This window comes from Euphorbia lathyris, chromosome 8 (genome assembly GCF_963576675.1).
Source record: "Euphorbia lathyris chromosome 8, ddEupLath1.1, whole genome shotgun sequence".
Taxonomy (NCBI): Eukaryota; Viridiplantae; Streptophyta; class Magnoliopsida; order Malpighiales; family Euphorbiaceae; genus Euphorbia; species Euphorbia lathyris.
The window spans coordinates 65,495,724-65,514,927 of record NC_088917.1 but is presented as its reverse complement, the minus strand read 5'-3'; the positions used below and the strand labels follow the sequence as shown (position 1 = coordinate 65,514,927).

Below are 19,204 nucleotides of genomic sequence, written 5' to 3'. Positions count from 1 at the left end.
TTTTCATTAAGCAAAGAAAGCAACTATAACTTTGGTAAGATTATGAACATGAAATAACATAAGAATTTATGCAATTAAATGGATTTGAACCGTAGAAATCTCTCTGGGTCGGAGCAGATTCCTACCTTAATCAAATTAGTATTTTATATCCGATAAGCCGCGGTCATGATCATATCATCCGTAAAAACTAATTCTTTCAAGTGTTCAACAAAGTTTCTTTGTAAATATGATTGTATAAAACGTTTTAATAAAAACACCAATTTATCAATTTGAAAATCATTTTGTCAGAGCAATATCAAAATAACAACAGGAAGAATGTATTGAATAAAATAAATATATTATTAGTGAATTGTTAATCTTCACAAGTTAACAGAGAGGAAGAAACATGGATAGCATTTTGACGAAATCTTTGAGATCCGGGTTGTCAATCTTTCCCTCAAACTCCGTAGGTTTGTCAGACCCTTTTGCGCTTCAGCCGTTAATTCTTCTCGCTGAATCTTCGGAATAGAGACCGGTCGGTCCTCTACCAGAATGAAAACTTGTCTCTGATCAACCTTTGAAACTAAACTAATACTACTGTGTTTATAACTAATCTAATAACAACTTGTGTACATCAAGTTTGTTTGTACAGAAATGAAATCTAACTTTCTGACTCTTTCTGAATCAGAGTTTTTTCAACATAATAACTACTCTCTAATTTCTCTAACTTTTTCCAACTTAACCAACAACATTGATTTCTAAAATGGATCACTTATTTATAGTTGGTGAAGGGTTGTAAATGAAGGGTCGTGTCCGCTGGTGAAGGGTCACTTTTATCCAAACGAACAGACACGTTTTTTGGATTTAAACATGTGAAATATGTGCAGAATTCTTCGCTGTCTCATATGAGATTCCGAGAATCTCAACCGCGATAGGGGGTGAAGGGGCGAGCTGACGAACATCAAATTTTAGCGACTGAGGTTCGTCTGTCGCGATTGAGATTTTGAGAATCTCAATCACGACAGGGGGTTTTTCTCCTTGTCCTTCGGCTGCTTCTCGTCTCATTGCGTCGGTCTTCTGATTTACACGTATTTTCGGCACGTAACTTAGGTTTTTCCCTCGTTTTTGCTCCGTTTTAGCTCCTATTTGGATTTAACCAAATAATTAAGTACCTTGCATCAAAGAAGTAAATAAATACGTAAAAGTACTCTAAATGAATATAATTAGCACGATTTCAATGTAAATTTAATGTATTTATATATGATATTTTAGGTATATTTTGGGCTTAACAAACTCCCACACTTAAGCTTTTGCTAGTCCCGAGCAAAATTTCACTGAATTTATTCTTTACTCAATTCTCTTTATAAATAGAACATATATCCATATATTCCCTTTTTGAATTAGCTAAACCGAAAGATAAACTTTCATGGTAAATTTATACGCAAAGTATCAAACTAGCTAGTGTAAAAGAGATATATCATTCGTCTTGTATCTCAATTTTTATATTGAAGTATTCGGGACGGTGTAAGCACGCATGTTTTCGAATCTTTCGTCTCAAGGCATTTCTAAGCACAAAATTTCCTTTCCCAAACCTAAACTATTACAAATAAGGACTTAGTCACTTAGTCACGCCCGTGATAAGGGTGGTCTCGTCCGTGACTTTATATGAATTAATTTGCTTTTGTGTTCGTTTAAGAGGTACCGACCATGTCATGGGTGGACGCAATCGTTACTTAAAACCTTAAACACGTTTAATTTTGCTTTAATTTCTAACGTTCCTTTCATACCTCGATTGTGATAAGGGTGGTCGCAATCGTGGCCAAAAGTAAACGGTACTTAATGTTATTCCCTTTCATACCTCGATTGTGATAAGGTTGGTCTCAATCGTGGCCAAAAGTTAAGAATACGACTACTTGATTAAATTAACACAAGTTATAAAAATTAAAAATTAAAAATTGGGAAAAGAAAAATAGCATATTCATCCTATATTGACTTGAAATTCAACATGTATTATGGCTAAAGTTTCCTTAAAAACTTTAATTGGTTTTTAATGTAAGACGAAAAATCATACCGAGCTAAAAAGCTAAAGTTGTTAGTTTGATTTATGCTTATAAACCTAATTGAAAACTGAAAATAAGATTTATATTTATCATAGACTCATGATATAAAATAGAGATTTGAAACTAAAGAAATTTTACTTATATACATTTACTCGAGACGTTTTTTATAAAATCGTATCGAAGATTTGTAAAAATATTTGTAAACATATTGCCCGTATAGAAATATTATTTCTACCAATAATGATAACCTTAAAATATGTTAAACATTATTTTGAAAGTAGAATTGTTTGAAACATATGAAGTATATATTTGACAAAAATATGTTTATGAAAAATTGTCATTATTTTTGAAAAATGTTGCACATTATATAAAAATGTTATATTTCTTGTTTTGAAAATGTTGCATTATATACTTAACTTAAACATTAATAACAACATGCATTTATACTTAAATATATAGCATTCATTCTCATTCGTTGCATTCATTCGTACTTAAAATTAAAATAATATGAAATATCTCCTCCCACACTTAATTTGGACCATGTCCTCATTGGTGCAAAAAGCGATAAAACATGAAAAATAGTACGAAATTAAATCATACGAATGGGAATTAAAAATACGGTACGATAACAGTCAAACATAATAATAAAGATAATTGTACCAAACGTAATTAGAAATATTGTACCAAACTTGAACAAAACATAATAATAATAACGAAAATGAGTTAAAGATAGAAAGGATAAAACCTATCAAGGTGAACTCGGTGGTGAAGGCGTAGTCTCAACTCCTTGGCGTCGGAAGAAAGATAGCAACCGGCGACGAGTAGATTTGTGCTCACGTCTCAACGTAGTGATATTGGCATCCATCGTGTTTATCCTCGAACTCATTTCGATATTGTTGGCAACGACTTCATCTAACCGCAAACTCATGTGACGGTTATTCTCGTTCATTTGTGTCAAAACACGTTGCCATCCAACTTGTTCTTCAACATTTGGTTCCTCATGTGCTTGAATATTGTCATTCGCATCAACATTCTCCTCCTCCTCTTCTTCATCAAATTCCTCATCATCGTCTTGGGCACCTAAACCTTGAGAACTTGAAGCTTCACCACCCAAAGTAGCAAAAACACGTCTCGTACGATCCTCGTATGAGATAAAAGCGGGTGGTCCTAATTTCTTCAACAAATTGGCTTAGAAGTGTTCTTCGGATGAAAAACATCTAAGCCGGTTAAAGAGTGCCAAACCGTGTGTGCATTAAAAGTCTTTGGTTTGGAATAAAAATTCCGAGTAGGAAAACCAAACCATCGGTTCATTGCCGCATACCCGACCTCAAAACAAATTCCATTATTTCGAAAAGAAATAACACTACGGCGTGGGTCATAAGCAAGAGTGACTAAAAACTCTATGATATGTGATTCATCATGAGGAAAACGCATACTAGCAAATCGTTTCCAACCAAGAACTGTTAAAAATTCATCAATACATTCGGTAAAAGAAAATACGTTTACCGTTTTGGTATCTAGGAAAGGCATGTCGATGAATTCTATCTTGCTATTAGAAAAATGGCGATATTTTCTGCCCCCCGCTTCCGTAGCAATATCGAATGGTGCATCATATTGAACCCGTAATCTATTGGCTTCGGTTTCTTTGGCTTTGTTAGCAACTTTCTTTTGTCTAGGCATTTTGGTTTGATTGTGGTGGAAAAGATGAAGAAAATTGAAATAATGAAAGGAAGAGTAAAAGATAATGGTGGTGATTTAAGGAAGAAGAAGATGAATAGGGTAAAGATTTATGGGGAAGGTGAGTGAATCTTTGTGTTGGGAAGAGTAAAAGATGATTGATTGGTGTAAATAGAGGTGATATAAATAGGTATAAGTTATATGTATTGATTAGGATAGATTAATAGGTATGTAATTAGAGTAGAAATAGGAAAGAGTGCAAAAATCTGTCCAAATCCCGTCTTAGCATCCGCGTGTCGCGATTGAGATTTTCAAAATCTCAGTCGCGACAGCAAGCTTGCAGGGGGCTAAAATCAGCCGAAAATTTACTCCTTTTGCTGTCTCAACCGAGATTTCAGAATCTCAACTGAGATTCTGGATTTTCTGGGTAAAAATTGGACTGTTTTGACAAAATCAATATGATTAACTCAACTCCTCTTGCATTTAAGTGACATTAATGCTAAGTTTAATTCCTGAAACTGAAACAAACAAAACTGAAACATTAAATTGAAGGAAAACCAAAGGTTGTTCCTTAATTAAAAGAAATAAATGAAAGAATCAATGCACTTTATTAATCAGAATAAAGAGAAATACAACAAAATACCTTATTACATATATGCATAAAAACATCTATGCATAAAAACAACAATCATATGTACACTATTGCAAACAAACAACATAAACTCAAATGGTATCCCTATGAATTGGAATACGACGTACAGTGGCCCTGTCAATCTTCGCTTGAATGAAGATTTCCCTTTCTGTAGGAGAAAGAAATTTTGGACCAGAACGAAACTCTCTCTTTACAAGTCCCTTATTTTCTAGAAACTCGTAATTCATTATGGGAAATGGTTCCTTATCAGTCCAAGGAACAGAAACTGATCCCTTGGTTCCTAGGATTATTCCACATATAATATTCCCAAACCCTATTGTCTGATTCTTCGAACGGGAAGCGGCAACTAATCCCTCCATCAAAATCTTTGTGGAATTAACTGTGTTACCTTGGAAAATATCACCTAGCACATACAAATCGGTATCCTGGACGACACTGCTTCTGACTCGACCAAATAGGCTATGACAGAGAAATTTGTGAAGAAACAGCATGGAGTTAGAATTTATTGATTTGTTGTAGGCAAGACGTGGATTGAATCTCCAAAATCCCGTCAACATTCTCCATATATCTGTAGAAGTCATATCTCTGCCAAGATGATGTGGAGTGGTGTCTTGTGGTGGAAAACCAAACCAAGAATGAAGTTCAGGATATCCAAAAGTGAATATCTTACCCTCACATCGAAAACTGAGACGAACACGCCTCTTATTGACGAAACGAACGGTAGACAGAAACTCTAGTACCTAGTTCCCAATAATAGGAAACTTCATGGAAGCAAACTTGGTCCATCCCAAATTTGTCAGATAGCGATTCATGTCATCGCCTATCCCGAGTTCTTCGTTTAAGAACTCGTCCAGATATAGCATGCCATAAAATTGTGCATATCTAAACTGCAAATATCGTTTCCCCTCATCATGATTGTAGATTGGAAACCATGCTCCATAGCGTGAAGAGATATCAACTCTCTTGCTTCGAGCAGAAGTGTTCTTCCTAGAATTTTTTAGAGATTTGGTCATGTTTGTGAAATAAGATGGTGTCTGTAGGATTTAGAATTGAAGAAAGAAATTCAGAAATCTAAAAGAGATGAAATGAAATGAAAGAATTCTGAACCTACAGGAATATATAGGTGACATAAGTGAAAGGTTGTGTCTGTTGAAAATGAAAAGGTGTCAAACTGATACCTTTTGGATAAAACTGACTGAAAATCTCAACTGAGATTTCTGGAATCTCTACTGAGATTTTAAAATGTTAAAATACAGAAAATCTCAAACGAGATTTCTGGAATCTCAACTGAGAATTCTTAAAATACATAATTTTCAAAAACACTTTATTGTTTATGAAATAAATTTCAAAACATGACTAAATTTGATTTTTATTTTACAAAACTTATTTGTACACAAAACTAGAAATAAAAATTAATTATATAACTAATAAAAAGAAAATAATAAAATAAACGAAAATAAAAAATAAAAATAAAAATGAAATAAAATAAAAGTTATGATCAAAAGACAAGAAAAACCAAAAATTAAAGGTATGAAAACTAAACAAATTAATTTTCATAGAACTCGTCCAGAAATTCAATTGCTTGAATTGGAGCTCCTTCGTAATAAATTTTTCATCGATTACCATCAACCTTAAATCGATCGCCGTTAGAATGTTCTAGCTCTAAAGCTCCATAATCAAATGTTTTAACAACCACAAATGGTCCATTCCATCTAGACTTGAGCTTACTTGGAAATAACTTCAATCTGGAATTAAAAAGCAAAACTTTATCTCCAACATTAAAGCTTTTAACTTTAATTCTGTCATCATGCCATTTTTAACTTTTTCCTTATAAACCCTTGCATTTTCGTAGGATAAATAGCGTAATTCATCCAACTCGTTTAAGTCGAACAAACGCTTTTTCCCTGCACTTTGCAAATCATAATTAAGGGTTTTTATAGCCCAATATGCTTTATGTTCTAACTCTACTAGTAAATGACAAGCTTTACCATATACTAATCTATAAGGTGTCATTCCTATAGGTGTTTTAAATGCAGTACGTTATGCCCATAACGCATCGTTAAGTTTATGTGCCCAGTCTCTTCTAGAAGACGAAACTGTTTTCTCAAGTATCCATTTGAGTTCTTTATTTGATATTTCCGCTTGACCATTCGTTTGAGGATGGTATGGCGTAGATACACGGTGGTGTACTCCGTATTTTCTCATAAGCGACTCAAAGCTTCTATTTACGAAATGAGTACCTCCATCGCTTACCATAACTCTAGGGACTCCAAATCGGCAAAATATTTCATTAAAAAACTTAACAACTACCTTAGAATCATTTGTCGGGGTTGCAATTGCTTCAACCCACTTTGAAACCTAGTCTACGGCTACTAATATATAATTTTTGCCAAAAGAAGAAGGAAAAGGACCCATGAAATCGATTCCCCACACGTCGAAGATTTCAACTTCCAACATGTTTGTGAGAGGCATCTCATCTTTCCTTCCTAAATTCCCGGTTCTTTGACATTTATCACAACGGATAATAAATGAACGGACGTCTTTAAATAGGGTAGGCCAAAAGAATCCACATTCTAATATTCTAGCTACTGTTTTGCTTACGCTGTTATGACCTCCATAAGCGCTTGCATGACATTCCAACATTATAGAGTCATATTCAAACTCACTAACACATCTCCTAAGCATTCCATCGCCACATGTTTTGAACAAGAATGGATCTTCCCAAAAATATTTCTTAACTTCCGAAAAGAATTTCTTCTTTTGCTGAGAATTTAATCCATCTGGTACAACATGAGCAGCTAAGTAATTGGCTATATCCGCATACCATGGTGCTATGACACTTTGTACTTGCATGAGATATTCATCAGGGAAATCATCTCGAATGCCTAATGTTTCACCGATGGGACCGTTTTCATCTTCAAGTCTTGATAGATGATCGACGACAAGGTTTTCAACTCCTTTTTTATCTTTAATTTCTATGTCAAATTCTTGCAATAACAGGACCCATCTAATAAGACGCGGTTTTGCATCTTTCTTAGCAAATAAATATCTTAAAGCTGCATGATCGGTATAAATGATGACTTTTGATCCTAGCAAGTATGATCTAAACTTATCACATGCAAAAACTACCGCTAGCATTTCTTTTTCAGTTGTGGTGTAATTTAACTGTGCACCGGACAATGTGTGACTCGCATAATATATAACATGAAGTTTCTTGTCATTCCTTTGACCTGATACACATTCTACAGCTAAATCACTTGCATCGCACATAATTTCGAAAGGTAAATTCCAATCGGGTTTCGATATTATAGGTGTCCTGACTAAAGCTGTTTTCAATGTATTGAAAGCTTGTAAACAATCTTCATTACCTTCGAATTTCTAAGGGGTTTCGAAGAAAAAAATTATTTATGTACCCGTTGTTTTTTCTTCTCCTGATGGGTGGTCCCCCTAACCACATTTTCTAAACGAATCAGGGCTCCGGAATTAAAAGAAAAAAAAATTGAATCTTTCATAAGCAAATTAGTAAGTGGTTTGGAAATTACAGAGAAGTTCTTTATAAACCTTCTATAAAAACCTGCATGACCTAAAAATGACCTTACTCCCTTAACAGTAGTTGGTGGGGGTAATTTTTCTATAACTGAAGTCTTTGCTCGATCCACTTCTAAACCTTTTTCAGATATCTTATGACCTAAAACAATCCCTTCGTCTACCATGAAATGACATTTTTCCCAATTTAATACTAAATTCGTTTCTTCACATCTAGACAATACTTTATCTAAGTTCTGTAAACATGCATCGAAAGAATCTCCATAAACTGAAAAATCATCCATGAAAACTTCCATAATATCTTCAATAAAATCGTTAAATATTGCTGTCATACAACGTTGAAACGTTGCTGGTGCATTACATAGACCAAAGGGCATTCTCCTATATGCAAATGTTCCATAAGGACATGTGAAGGTTGTTTTGTCTTGGTCATCTGGGTAAATGTAAATTTGAAAGAATCCGGAATAACCGTCTAGGAAACAATAAAATGCATGACCGGTTATCCTTTCGATCATTTGATCAATGAAAGGTAGAGGAAAATGATCTTTCCTAGTTGCTTTGTTTAGGTTCCTATAGTCTATACAAACCCTCCAACCGGTGGTGGTTCGCGTAGGTATTTAATTCACCTTCGTCATTCCTTACAACAATTATGCCTCCCTTTTTAGGTACACAATGGATTGGACTAACCCATTCACTATCCGAGATCGGATAAATGATTCCATTGTCTAAAAGTTTAGTAATCTCACTTTTGACTACTTCTTTCATGTTCGGATTTAAGCGTCTTTGCCTATCCGCTTTAGGTGGCTTATCTTCTTCTAAGTGAATTCTATGCATTACGATACTAGGATTAATTCCTTTTAAGTCTGAAATTTGCCATCCCATACTTCCTATCCTATTTCTAACAACTTCTTTCAATTTTTCTTCTTGATCATTTGTTAACTTGTTAGAGATAATTATAGGTAGAGAATCGCCTTCGCCTAAGAAAGCGTATCTCAAATGACTGGGTAATTCTTTAAGTTCTAATTTAGGGGGTATTACAATCGAAGGCGGAACTGGTCCATCTTCTCGAATCAAAGGCTCTGGGTCCTTATCTTCTAATTCTTCACCCATTATAGGTTCTATTATTTCTTCTTTTTGAATAACGTCTTTGACACATTCTTCAACTAAGTCAAGTTTCATACAGGCGAATTCCTCCATAGGATATTTCATCGCTTTGTTCATATTAAACTCGATCTTATCTTCTCCTATCCTCAAAACTACTTTCCCTTCCGACACATCAACTAGAGCACGTCCTGTGTTCATAAACGGTCTACCAAAAATTAGTGGACAATTAACATCATATGCAAAATCTAATATAACAAAATCGGTAGGAAAAATAAATTTATCGACTTTAACTAAAACATCTTCAATTATACCATATGGTCTCTTAGTGGTTTGATCCGCTAATTGCAAAACCATATTGATACGTTTGATATCTTCTTCTAAACCTAACTTGTTAAAAATAGACAACGGCATTAAGTTTATACTTGCTCCTAAATCACAAAGACAACTTGGGAATTCAATATCTCCCAACTTACACGGAATAGTAAAACATCCGGGATCTTTGAGTTTAGTAGGCAAATTACTTAACACAATTGAACTACAGTCTTCAGTTAACGAAATGGATGAAATTCCTTCCCAACTAATTTTCTTTGAAATTAAATCCTTTAAGAACTTACCGTAGTTAGGAATTTGCGTAATTGCATCCATAAACGTTAAATTAATGTGTAAATTTTTAAGCTTATCCAAGAATGTTAAAAGTTGTTTGTCATAGTCCTTATTCCGGACTTTGTGCGGAAAAGGTGGTTTGGGTACAAAAGTTTTTGTACTTGAGTCAATTGGTGAACTTTTTGTGTTTGATATATCTTCTTTGGTTTTTGGTAAATCAGTTCCTGGTAATGTTGAATCTCCGGGCATTTCCGGACCTAGATAATTTTTCCCTGAACGAAGAGTGATAGCCTTTACCTGCTCTTTCGGATTTTCTTCCATATGGCTGGGAAGACTTCCCTCTTTTCGGGATGGAATTGATTTAGCAAGTTGACCAATTTGGACCTCCAAATTATGGATGCTAGATGAGTGGTTTTTAATAAGCTGATCGAATTTATTTTCGATCCATTTAAAACCATCGTCGTGATTACTTATTTTTCCACTGATAGCATCTATGAATTTGTCGATTTTAGAAGATAAAGTGCTAATCGTATCTCTTGACTGATTTTGATAATTATTGGTACGATTTTGATTAGCATTTGAATTATTATTGTCTTTCCAGTTAAAGTTAGGATGATTCCTCCATCCAGAATTATAAGTAGTAGAATAAGGATTATTAGTTTGGTTTTGCCCTTGGATAAAATTTACCTGTTCGATCTCACTCATATTTTCATAATCCACATCCGTTTGGATTGGATTACCATTGGTATCGCACGGTGCCATAAACCTATCAATTTTGTGCGATAAGGCAGAAAATTGGGCTTGTAACATCGCGACTGGATCAAGATTCACTATACCTTTAACTGATGATGTGGTTGAGGATGATGGTTTTGCCACCGGTATATGTCCACGTTCTGCGGGCCACATACTGCTGTTGATTGCCATTTCCTCCAAAAGTTCTCTTGCTTGGGCTGATGTTTTCTTCATAAATAGCCCTCCCGACATAGCATCTAATGAGCCTCTAGTTGTAGGATTTAGTCCATTATAAAATGTTTGCATTAGAAGTTCAGCGGGCAATTGGTGGTGTGGGCATAAACGTTGAAGTTCTTTAAAACGCTCCCAAGTCTCAAAAAGAGTCTCATTATCATTTTGAGAAAAAGATGTTAACTCTTTTATGACTCTTGCGGTTTTTGCTAAAGGAAAATATTTTGATAAAAAAGCTTGGGCTAATTGTTCCCAAGTTGCAAACGTTGCGCCTGGCATCGAAGTTAACCACTCTTTGGCTCTATCCTTCAAAGTGAAAGGAAAAAGGCGAAGTTTGATTGCTTCGGCAGTCACATCTGGGATTTTAAAAGTGTCACAAATTTCAAGGAAATTTGTCAAATGGGTATTAGGATTTTCATTAGGTAACCCGTAAAATGTTACATTATTTTGCAACATATTAAGCAAAGCTGGCTTAATTTCAAATTGGTTTGCGGTGATTCTGGGTCTAACTATACTATTGGTCACACCGGCCACACCTGACCTAGCGTAATCCATAAGTGTTGGTGGATTTGCCATTTTTTCTGGCTCGGTATTTATCTTTAATGGGGTTTTGTTTTTGTTTTTCTTGTTTTTCTTGTTCTTTCTAATGGTTTTTTCAATTTCTGGGTCTAATGGGTTTGGTACAATGCCTGAACTTCGAGAACTGTGCATGAACCTAAAATCTTGCACGAACCGAAACTACCTTCAAAACAGAATTTGAAAAATAAATATGTTAGTAAATTAAAATTAATAAATTACAAAAATTAAAATAAGTATGTATAAACCTAGATTCGAAATAAAACACGAAAAATCTAAATTTTTGTTAAAAAATTTGGCGTTCCCCGGCAACGGCGCCAAAAACTTGTTGAGCGATTTCCGCAAGTGCACGATATACGCTTGTAGTAATAAAAGATATCGAACCCACAGGGAACGCTTTTTAACTAAAACTTATTTTAATTCAGTTTTATTCACGTCTTTAGGTTTAACTTAAAGAAAATCGTTTAATTAATTGTATTGGTTCGGAATAATTAGGATTAGAAGAGAATATTATATTGAACTTAGAGAACAGATCTGTCTTGAGATTTTGATTATAAGACAGACGTTTTCATATTTGGAATAAATCAAAGGTATAAAACTTATTTTCATTAAGCAAAGAAAGCAACTATAACTTTGGTAAGATTATGAACATGAAATAACATAAGAATTTATGCAATTAAATGGCTTTGAACCGTAGAAATCTCTCTGGGTCGGAGCAGATTCCTACCTTAATAAAATTAGTATTTTATATCCGATAAGCCGCGGTCACGAGCATATCATCCGTAAAAACTAATTCTTTCAAGTGTTCAACAAAGTTTCTTTGTAAATATGATTGTATAAAACGTTTTAATAAAAACACCAATTTATCATTTTGAAAATCATTTTTTCAGAACAATATCAAAATAACAACAGGAAGAATGTATTGAATAAAATAAATATATTATTAGTGAATTATTAATCTTCACAAGTTAATAGAGAGGAAGAAACATGGATAGCATTTTGACGAAATCTTTGAGATCCGGGTTGTCAATCTTTCTCTCAAACTTCGTAGGTTTGTCAGACCCTTTTGCGCTTCAGCCGTTAATTCTTCTCGCTGAATCTTCGGAATAGAGACCGGTCGGTCCTCTACCAGAATGAAAACTTGTCTCTGATCAACCTTTGAAACTAAACTAATACTACTGTGTTTATAACTAATCTAATAACAACTTGTGTACATCAAGTTTGTTTGTACAGAAATGAAATCTAACTTTCTGACTCTTTCTGAATCAGAGTTTCTTCAACATAATAACTACTCTCTAATTTTTCTAACTTTTTCCAACTTAACCAACAACATTGATTTCTGAAATGGATCACTTATTTATAGTTGGTGAAGGGTCGCTTTTATCCAGACGAACAGACGCGTTTTTTGGATTTAAACATGTGAAATCTGTGCAGAATTCTTCGCTGTCTCATATGAGATTCCGAGAATCTCGACCGCGACAGGGGGTGAAGGGGCGAGCTGACGAACATCAAATTTTAGCGACTGAGGTTCGTCTGTCGCGATTGAGATTTTGAGAATCTCAATCGCGATAGGGGTTTTTCTCCTCGTCCTTCGGCTGCTTCTCGTCTCCTTGCATCGGTCTTCTGATTTACACGTATTTTCGGCACGTAACTTAGGTTTTTCCCTCGTTTTTGCTCCGTTTTAGCTCCTATTTGCATTTAACCAAATAATTAAGTACCTTGCGTCAAAGAAGTAAATAAAGACGTAAAAGTACTCTAAATGAATATAATTAGCATGATTTCAATGTAAATTTAATGTATTTATATATGATATTTTAGGTATATTTTGGGCTTAACAATAAACTCAGAAACAATAGAGGAATAAGCGAAGTTCTAACCCCTGAAATTCGGTTAAGGCTACAAAGGATTAGGCGTTCATCGGAAACATAGACCAGATCTGTTTCGAACCCAAATGGTGGCTGACAGATTTTACTCGAACTCAGACAGTCTATCGTCGACAGATTTCAAACCAAAAGGTGGTGGCTGCCGGCAGATTTTGAACGCAGACAATGGTGGCGGAAGATCTCACTTCTCAAATGCTGCGTAAGAAACAAGAGAGAAGACGAGAAGAATGTCGGTTGCTACAAAGAAAAATTAGGTTTTATACTCAATTAATTAAATGTAATGTAAACCCTAAGGGTATTTTTTATAATTTTACATTTTCGTTTCATTTTCGTGTTTTTCGGGTTGACCCGAACACGACCCAAAATTTTTAGTGTGACCCGAAAATGACCCATTACCTACTAAGCTCAACACTAACACTAAATATATGTGTCGTGTAATCGAGTCATGTGTCATTTTGCCACCTCTAATGGTAAGGAATGAATAATAAATAAAACGATTTAACATATTGTTCTTATTCAGATTGAGTTTAGAAGCCGGTGAATTCACAAACCGAAAATATGAACGGACAAAGAGCTGTAACTACTGCTGCCAACCTCCACAATTTCACACATGGAAAGCTTGACGGTGAGATTGTTTTCTAACACTCGGATTAATCAAAGGGCAATGAATTTGTTTCGTATGTCTTTCTCAAGAGCGTAGAGAAAGTTAGAGATAAGAAAAACTTTTTTTGTCACTTTCTCCTTAAACTCAAACATATATATAGTTTTTCCAATTAGTGCTAAGTTAGAAAAACAATTTCAACTCACACTAATACTAGGGGGCGCACACTGTATGTAGGTACTAGTAGTGGGAGTTGCTTTCTTTAACAACTATACTAGTAAATGGAAAAAAATTTATATCATTGTATCATGTTAAACTTCAAGTAATTCTTGTTAATAAACTGGTTAATAATTTTTGTTTCTTGAAAATGAACCACTTCTTAAAAACATAAATAAATTAGGTAATAAAGCATAAATAAAATTAGTTAATAAATGAATTTTAACTAATTAATAAGTAGGATCCAATATTTAATAGAAAAAACTTAAATATATTAAATGGTACATGATCTTTAATTTGATAATTAAATCTGTTAGTTTATTTCATATATAAAATTTATTAATAAAAAATTTAATTATTCAATCAACCTTGTTTTTCAAAGTGTTTTTTTAGTATCAGTTTTTTTTTATAATGCTGCTTTGAAAAAATATGGAAAAAACAAATGTAAGAGAGAAACTGAAATTGCAACCTATATATTATAAAACATTATAATATTTAATACATGGACTTAGTACATTTATCACGTCCATAAACTGCTATATCTTACATTAAATTTTTCAAGGCTAGTTCACCACCAACTGATATTAACATTTTTTTAGAAAAAACCCAACTGATATTAACAAAAAGCTGCTAGCAAAGACAAAACATAGTGCAACCCAAAAAAGTCCTGGAACCAAGCCTCAAAAAGCTGCTAACAGGCTGCAGTGCACTCCCCAAAAAGTGTTGGAACAGAAAGAACTCCTGAAATATGTCACAAATAGTAAAACCAAGAATAAAATTTAATGTGATACAATTAATAGTCAAAATCTTGTATTAATAAATAATAAGATAATAATTTTTCAAATCTGTAAATTATGTTTACAGATACCAAATTGGAATTCAAAAATAAGAAAGAAATAACAAAGAAAATACCTCCTGCCAGTTGACATCTATCAGATTACTTTAGCCATAACCAGTGATTTGTGAAACCGTTTGATGCTGTTTACCAATTGAATATGCTTCTCCTTCAATCCAAAATACTTGGCATTAAGACATTCATATTTGCTCTCAAGTTTCTCATAAGAGGCATTGTTGTTTTGTGCAGTAGAAACAACAGCATTATGTGCACCTAGAGAATTTGGTGAACCCTCTTGCACTAAAGGCATGGCAAGGACATTCTGAAAGGCTTTTAACTCTGTTAATTCTTTGTAGTTGAAATCGATAATCTCAAAATCATAAATAACTTTCAGAAAGTGAAGTGCTTCCATTGCAACATTAGCAACAGTTTACCCATAGTTCCTGTTGCTGTGGCCAACAAAGAAACGCTCACCCACAACTCCATGTTGGTCAGGACATGTAAAAGTAATATGGCATTGAAAATGGTCAATCCAAGAATCATTGAGGATTTTCTTTGTATGAGGTCCAATGGAGAGATGGAACAGGAGGTCCGCTAACACAGAATCCATATTTAACGGAACAAAAAACATCTGCCAACATATAAAACACTATGTTAATAACATAATAATAAGAATATAAATAGTGCAAGTTAATGAAATGTAACAGATCAATTGAAATAATCTTCATATTACATTTTTTTCCCTAAAAGAGCAAAAGAAGAGCTTGACTTAAAAAGCTAAAAGTATAAGAGGACAACAAAAGGAAAGAAGAAAAATGTACAAAATTGGTAAAAAAAACATACTATTTATAGAAAAAAAAGAAAGAATATTTATGATTTAACACTAACACAAGTTTCAATTTATCATGAGTATTAGTAGGCTGAAATTAATAACTGTTAGATTTTGGTAGGTTTATATCTAATCAATTAATTCTAAATCATTATTGTTTCTGCTACAAATTACAATAAAAACACCTGTAAAAAAGATATGCAATTAATAAAAAAGCTAAATGAAATTACTTCTACTATTATAATAAATGTGTATTCAGTGTATTCTAATAAACATGAACTTCTCAAGTGATCACATCACAGTGTATTCAGTACTGAAATAATCTCTAGATTACATTTTTTTCACCAAAAAAGGAAAAAGAGCTTGACTTGAAAAGCCAAAAATATAAAAGCACAGCAAAAGGAAAGAAAAGAAGAATGTACATAATTGGTAAAAAAAGACATGTCATTTATAGAAAAAAAAAAAGTGTATTTATGATGGAACACTCACACAAGTTACAATTTACCATAAGTATTAGTATGTTGAAATTAATAACTTTTGGTAGGTTTATATCTAATCAACTAATTCTAAATCATCATTGTTTCTACTCCAAATTACAATAAAAAGATATGCAATTAATAGAAACTGTAAATTAAATAACTACTACTATTATTATAAATATGTATTAAGTGTATTTTAATAAACATGAACTTCTCACATCACAATATATTCAGTACTAAAATAATCTCTAGATTACATTTTTTCACCAAAAGAGCAAAAAGAGTCTGATTAAAAAGCATCACAGCAAAAAGGGAAAGAAAAGAAGAATGTACAGAATTGGTAAAAAAAGACATTATTTATAGAAAAAAAAAGTATCTATGATTTAAAACTGACACAAGTTGCAATTTACCATGAGAGCACACACAATAGGTGAGTCACTTTTTTTGTATCACTTCTCAAAAAACCCACTTTTTTTAAAAAATCTAATACACTTAACCACATCTCCATTACCACCCCTTTATATCACTTTTCTACGTAGGCCCCACTTGAAATAAAACTCTTACACATTTCAAATTAATTATTATTTCTATCCACCAAACAATTAATCTAATTATTTCATCATTCAATTTAAATAATTCAATTAATCTATAAATTAGTTAAAAAATAAATATCAATTATATCTATAATTATTTTCAATCGAAATAGTTAATTAAAAAATATAATTAACTATAAAAATAACATAATTATTATATCTATAATTATTTTTCTTGCGTTGACGTTTATCCATACCTCTAAATATGCAAAATGTAGTATTTAGATGTGTTTTTTGGTTGTGTAAAGATTTTGGATCATATGCAAAATGTAAATGGGTTGGGTATTTATAATGAATTTTTCCAAAAAAAAAAGAGCTGTTAAAGAATATTACCGTTGTTAAATATTTTGGATTATATATTACCGTTATATATATATATATATATATTTAATTAATTAATTTTTTTGTAAAGAATATTGCAACGGATATATATATTTTGAATTTCAATATTTTATTGCTACATAACCGCATGCTTTTCTGTTTAAAAAAAAAAATTAAAACGTGATCAGTCCACTTTTGCGGCTGAGACGCGCCTCAAGCGCGCGTGTAACACACGCGCCAGCTGAAGCGCGATCTCAGCCGCCCGATTCAACGTGGACCACAACCCCCACACCCACTCTTTTCCTTCGCTTCTGTATCACAATTGTGATACAATTGTTCTCTCTCCTCATGTGATGCAAACTCTCACAATGTAATGATACAATAAATTGTATCACTTTTATGAAGTGATACATCCCACTGCAGTTTCTCTGAGTATTAATAGGTTGAAATTAATAACTGTCAGATTTTGGTGAATTTATATCTAATCAATTAATTCAAAACCATCATTGTTTCTACTCTAAATTACAACAAAAACACCTGTAAAAAAGATATGCAGGTAATAGAAAAGCTAAATGAAATGACTATTATTATTATTATTATGAATGTGTATTCCGTATGTTCTAATAAACATGAACTTCTCAAGTGATCACATCACAGTGTATTCAGTACTGAAATAATCTCCAGATTACCTTTTTTCACCAAAAAAGTAAAAAAAGCTTAACTTGAAAAGCCAAAAATATAAAAACACAGCAAAAGGAAATAAAAGAAGAATGTACAGAATTGGTAAAAAAAGATATGCCATTTATAGAAAAAAAGAGTGTATTTATGGGAAAATTTTAGGGTACTCCTGGAGTAATACTCCCTACCACTCAATCCATGACACGTGTATATGTATTTCTCTTTCCACCAATCATATCCATGTAGTGAAATTCTATCACAATTTTGATTGGCCGGGAGTATTACTCTAAGAGTACTCTAAAATTTCTCATATTTATGATGGAACACTGACACAAGTTATAATTTACCATGAGTATTAGTAGGTTGAAATTAATAACTTTTAGTAGGTTTATATCTAATCAACTAATTCTAAATCATCATTGTTTCTACTCCAAATTACAATAAAAAAGATATGCAATTAATAGAAAATTTAAATGAAATTACTACTATTATTATTATAAATGTGTATCTAGTGTGTTCTAATAAACATGAACTTCTCACATCACAATGTATTCAGTACTAAAATAATCTCCAGATTACATTTTTTTCACCAAAAGAGCAAAAAGAGCCTAACTTGAAAAGCATCACAGCAAAAGGGAAAGAAAAGAAGAATGTCGAAAATTGGTAAAAAAAGACATGCTATTTATAAAAAAAAACAAGAGTATTTATGATTGAACATTGACACAGGTTACAATTTACCATGAGTATTAGTAGGTTGAAATTAATAACTGTCAGATTTTGGTGGATTTATATCTAACCAATTAATTCAAATCCATCATTGTTTCTACTCCAAATTACAATAAAAATACATGTAAAAAAGATATGTAGGTAATAGAAAAGCTAAATAAAATGACTACTATTATTATTATGGATGTGTATTCAGTATGTTCTAATAAACATGAACTTCTCAAGTGATCACATCATAGTGTATTCAGTACTGAAATAATCTCCAGATTACCTTTTTTCACCAAAAGAGCAAAAAGAGTTTGACTTGAAAAGCCAAAAATATAAAAGCACAGCAAAAGGAAATAAAAGAAAAATGTACATAATTGGTAAAAAACACATGTCATTTATAGAAAAAAAAGAGTTATTTTTTATGGAACACTGACACAAGCAAAAGGGAAAGAAAAGAAGAATGTACATAGTTGGTAAAAAAATGCATGCTATTTATAGAAAAATGAGTATTTGTGATTGAACACTGACACAAGTTACAATTTACCATGAGTATTAGTAGGTTGAAATTAATAACTGTCAGATTTCAGTGGATTTATATCTAATCAATTAATTCAAAGCCATCATTGTTTCTACTCCAAATTACAATAAAAACACATGTAAAAAAGATATGTAGGTAATAGAAAAGATAAATGAAATTACTACTATTATTATTATGAATGTATATTCCATATGTTCTAATAAACATGAACTTCTCAAGTGATCACATCACAGTGTATTCAATACTGAAATAATCTCCAGATTACATTTTTTCACCAAAAGAGCAAAAAGAGCTTGACTTGAAAAGCCAAAAATATAAAAGCACAACAAAAGGAAAGAAAAGAAGAATGTATAAAAT

General features: G+C 32.6%; 1 non-coding gene across 1 annotated transcript; it reads left to right on the top strand.

Moving 5' to 3' along the window:
- The first annotated feature begins 10,675 nt into the window (after window positions 1-10,675).
- LOC136204313 (small nucleolar RNA R71) lies at window positions 10,676-10,782 on the top strand. Its single transcript, XR_010675158.1, has one exon. It is a non-coding gene; the product is annotated as a small nucleolar RNA R71 (small nucleolar RNA).
- Window positions 10,783-19,204: the final 8,422 nt, after the last annotated feature.